Source organism: Balaenoptera musculus, chromosome 3 (assembly GCF_009873245.2).
Source record: "Balaenoptera musculus isolate JJ_BM4_2016_0621 chromosome 3, mBalMus1.pri.v3, whole genome shotgun sequence".
In the NCBI taxonomy this organism is placed as follows: domain Eukaryota; kingdom Metazoa; phylum Chordata; class Mammalia; order Artiodactyla; family Balaenopteridae; genus Balaenoptera; species Balaenoptera musculus.
The window spans coordinates 78,527,173-78,532,154 of record NC_045787.1 but is presented as its reverse complement, the minus strand read 5'-3'; the positions used below and the strand labels follow the sequence as shown (position 1 = coordinate 78,532,154).

General features: G+C 37.3%; 1 non-coding gene across 1 annotated transcript; it reads right to left on the bottom strand.

Annotated features, from left to right (window-relative positions):
* Positions 1–3,142: 3,142 nt before the first annotated feature.
* LOC118893777 lies at positions 3,143–3,249 on the bottom strand. The gene has a single exon (XR_005019617.1). It is a non-coding gene; the product is annotated as a U6 spliceosomal RNA (small nuclear RNA).
* Between the last annotated feature and the right edge of the window lie 1,733 nt (positions 3,250–4,982).

Genomic DNA, 4,982 nt, shown 5'->3' with positions numbered 1-4,982 from the left:
CAAGCTGGGTCTCATAAAGGAGAATAGAGAGTAACACCAAGAAAGAGGCAAGAATTAGCTTGCATGTTTGATAGAATCACAGAGCTCTGTAAGACATGTGAAGAATCCCTGGGATTAGGCTTTGAAATTGTTTAAGGGGTCCAGAATAAAGACAGGTTAAGCAAAAATGTATTTGCTTCACAATACTTTCTAAGGATGTGTGATTTAATATCTTGCAAGGAATGGGGCAAACTCTTTGCTGGGTATGCTGTTAGGTGTGTGGAAAAATCAAAGATCTATGCTGGGTAAAGTGGAAATTCCTAAATAGAATTCAGGTATTGGTATATGGCATGAGGTGTATGGTAGAGGAAGGAACAGAATCTCAGGGAAGTGGACATACTGGAATGGACATATTGTATAAGGCCAGAAAACCCACTAGATGATTAAGTCTCATCTCCAAGGCCATGAGGAATGTACTGGTGAGAGTGGAACCAGCATCACTGAGAAGTTCAGGGGTTGGTCTTTTCTGTAGGCCAGGGCTGTTAGGAGGAGAGGGGCTCACAGACCTGGGCCCTTTAATATCCAGGTAGCTTATGAGGCACCAAAGTAACAGACACCAGGGGGCACTGCTTACAGTCAGGAACCCTGAGGTCCTAATTACTGTAACAACCAGAAAGATCAGAGAGGACAGTCAAAAAGATTTGTAGAGGTGGTTAATAGAGGATGGTGTCTATACAAGTAAAATAGATGGGCAGCCAACAATTGTGCTGCTTAATATCTACAACCAGAAGATGGTAAGAATGGAAAGACAGGAGATTGAGAGCAGTCACTTCAATAAACAGTCATAATTCCTTGTTCAGTTTCTGGGTCTGAGCTGATTTTCACATACAGACTTTACTAACAGAAGAGGTGTTCAGCTCCCTAGGAGGAGAGACCTACAACCCACAGCAAGTATATACTATATTATATACTATCCACAAAAGGGCCCAGGGTCACTTACTTCAGCGCCTTTACACTGGGGAAAGAGGAATGCCTGCACATTTTGAGAACTACTGCACACAGAATTTGAACTGATATCTACACTTAGAGACTCAAAATTTATTATGGTCCCCATGTGAAAGTAGCAAGTAAAAGAGGCCAAGTAATAAAGGCAGTCCTAATTAAAGTCAAGCTTACATTAGCTAATAGCTAATGGGTCCACGGATAGAACCACGTGACTATTATTTTCCTAGTCTCAGATATATAGTAGGGATTGGTATTCTTGGCAGTTGGATAACACTCACACTGAATTCTTGACCTGTGGAATAAGAGTTATCATAGTTAAGGTAGCTAAAGCCAAGTAGGAACTCTGAAACTATTCTGTCTTACCCCTGACCAAGACACTAAATTTTAAAAAAAGTATCACACCCTGGGGCAATGGTGAAGATTAGTGCTTCAGTTATGGACCTAAAGAACATAGGGATGGTGGTGTCTATTATATCACCATTTAATTTTCCAGGATTTGGCATTTTCTTCAGGGGCCTGACAGTCAAATTAAATAGTAAATATTACTTAGTTCATCTTAGTGTAGACTATCCCAAGCTCAACCAAGTAGTTTTCATAGAAATGGAATCAACAATATCTAGATTTTGTGTCTGGCTTCTTTCACTTAACACAATGTTTTCAAGGTTCATCTATGTTGTATAATGCATAAGTACTTCATTTCTTTCTATTGTCAAGTAATGTTCCATTGTATAGATATACCACATCTTTTATCCATTATTTTTGTTTATCTGTTTATCAGATAATGGAAACTTGGGTTGTTTCCACTTTTTAGCTATTATGAATAATACTGTTATGAAAAAATATATGTTCTAATGTGAACATTTGTTTTTAGTTCTCTTAGGTATATATCTAGAAGTGGAATTGCTGGGTCATATGATACCTCTACATTTAACCTTTTGAGGAATGCCAAACTGTTTCCCAAAGCAGCTGAACCATTTTACATTCCCACAAGCAATATATGGGGGCTCTAATTTCTCCACATCCTTGCCAACACTTGCTATCATCTGTCTATTTTATTATAGCCATCTTCCTGTGTGTGAAATGATATGTCATTGTGGCCTAGATTTACATTTCTCTAATAACTAAGGATGTTACGGATATTTTCATGTTTTTATTGGCCATTTGTATATCTTTTGAAAATGTCTATTTAAATCATTTGCTCATTTTAAAATTGGATTATTTGTCTTTTATGTCTTTTTATTGTTGAATTGTAAGAGTTTGTTACCAAGCAAGAGCTCATTGCCCAACACCCATAGAAGCTAATACTATAGCACTAGCTTTTGAGAAAAGAAAAGTACTTTATCTTGAGGTTGACCAGCAAGGAGACAGGAGGCAGGGCTCAAATCTTTCTTCCTGATCTGGAGTTCAGTCAAACTTTCATGAGTTAGGGGAGGATGTGTTGGAATGTGGAAGCACTGGCAGGGCAGGTTTCCACTGGAGGGCTTTGGAACTTGGCCATGTATGGTAAGGTGTGGTAAAGTGGGCTTCAGCATCAGATCTTCCTGGACAACAGACCCTTTGCTTTTGAAAGTGTTCTTGTGTTCAGGTTCCAGTCATGTCCTAGTCCTTTGGTTCCATGGAAGGGAGAAACTTTAGTTCTAAGTATTATTTGAGGTCAAAATTTTCTCCTCTACACATGCTTTGGTTGCATGACTTGCAGTTTTGTTCTGTTGTTTCTGAAAAACAACTCAGTATCTCGTTATCAATAGAGTAGGACCAGATTGAGCTGGTCCTGGGGTTATAAGTTCTTTATATATTCTGTATCCTGGACACTTATCAGATAAATGACTTGCAAATATTTTCTCACATTCTGTGGGTCATCTTTTCATTTTCTTTTTTTTAAATTATAATACAAAAATATTTTCCTTTAATAAAGATTTTTATGTCATGTTTAATGGGAAACAACTAAAATGTTATGTAAACAGCACAGGAGGTAAATTTTTACTATTTATCTTTCAGATCATATCATTTTTCTTCAAAATCTGTACATATTCTTGTGATGTTTTCAAAACTAGATCTTGATATAGATTTGACTCATCAGTAGATCCTAGAGGAGAAGCTCTATAGGATCCAGGTTCAAATTCAGCAGCAGCTTCTTCTAGTTTCCTAGTTATATTTTAAAAATAAGAAACACTTCATGAATTTGCATGTCATCCTTGTTCAGGGCCCATGCTAATCTTCTCTGTATCATTCCAATTTTAGTATATGTGCTGCAAAAGTGAGCACAACTTTTCATTTTGATAGTGTCCTTGAAGCACAAAAGTCTTTTTTAATTTGGATGAAGGCCAATTTATTTATTTTTTCTTTGATTGCTTGTGCTTTTGGTGTTTTATCTATCATTGCCTAATCCAAGGTCACAAAAATTTACATCTATGTTTTCTTCTAGTAGTTCTATAGTGTAAGCTTTACAGTAGGTCTCTGATCCACGCTGAATTAATTTTGTGTATGTTGTGAGGGAGGGGCCCACCTTAATTTTTTGCATGTGGATATTCAGTTACCTGGCACCATTTGTTGAAAAGGACTAAATTTTTTTCTACTGAATCATCTTGGCACCCTTGTCAACTTGCTGTGATTATTATTGAGGAGAAGAGTATACTTAGACTTAATCCTATTTCCCTCCCTGATTATTGTTGGTCATGTTAGCAAGGTTTGTTGCTTACTAAATTTTTTGTTCTTTTAATAAAGGTGCTATAGTGTTTAATCTTAGCTCTATTTTTAAATAGCTTCAAACTGCCCACAAAAACTTTTACCTTAAGTTCTCCAATTCTGGAGTTCTCTATTTTGCATCATTTTGCTTAGCTGAATTTTTTCTCAAGTAGTGCCCCCTCCACCTCTAGGAGGGGCACACAACTTTAGTTCCCTCAGTATTATTTAGGTTAATGTCTGCCTGTTCCTTTTAATTTGAATGGCAACTTGACCTGGCATATTATTATTGCAGGGGTCAGCAAATTTTTTCTGTAAAGAGCCAGATAGTGAATGTTTACAGCTTTGTGGGCTTTATGGTCTCAGTTGCACCTACTCAGTTCTGCTGCTGTAGTGCAAAAGCCACCACAGACAATTTGTAAGCAAGTGGATATGATTGTGTTTCAATAAAATTGTATCTGTCAAAATAGATGGTGGCCAGATTTGGCTTATGGGTTGTGTTAAACTGACCCACCTATTATTGTATCACAGACTCCCTTATAAGTTTGTGGACCTGTTTGTTCAGTGGATATTTATTGAGCACCTACTCTATACTAAATCTTCTAAGTGCTCAGGACACATTGCTGGACAAGGCAAAAAAAGGCCTGTTCCCTAATTAACAAACAACCAAACCTATATGCCAAAAGAAGGAGAGAGAAAGAGAGAGAGAGAGAGAGGAAGGGAAGAATGGAAGAAGGGAAGAAGGAAGAGGTGAGGGAGAAATAATACAGAGAAATCAGACTGTAGTAGGACAGGCAACATTTACTAGAATGTACTTTGCAGAGGTGATAATGAGAGAAACTTTCAACTATGTGACGATCTGGGCAAAATATTCCAGTAATGAGACAAAGCAAGTTCAAAGTCCCTGTGATGTGATTTAGAAAAGAGAGAAATGCAGTGTTATTGAACAAATTGATTCAATGGGAGAGTGTTAAGACTTGAGGTGAGAGAGGGAAGTGTGAGAATTGCAAAACATTTGGTTTTCATTCTAAATGCAATGGGAGGACACTGGAGAGTTTTAAGTGGGGCAATTACATTACCTGATTTATTTTTTAAAACGATCACTCTGATTATATTTGGAGAGATTTAGGATGAAAAAGTATCAGAAGGGAGTATTTTAAAGGTTATTGCCGTAATTCAGGAAGGAATTCAGGAAGGGCTCAGTAAGGGAGATGGCAAGAGGGTTTGGTGAAAAGTGTATTGATAAAAGATAAATTTGGAAGTAGAGCCAGCAGGCCTTACTGATGGACTGGATTAAATTGATAAGGAAGAGAGCA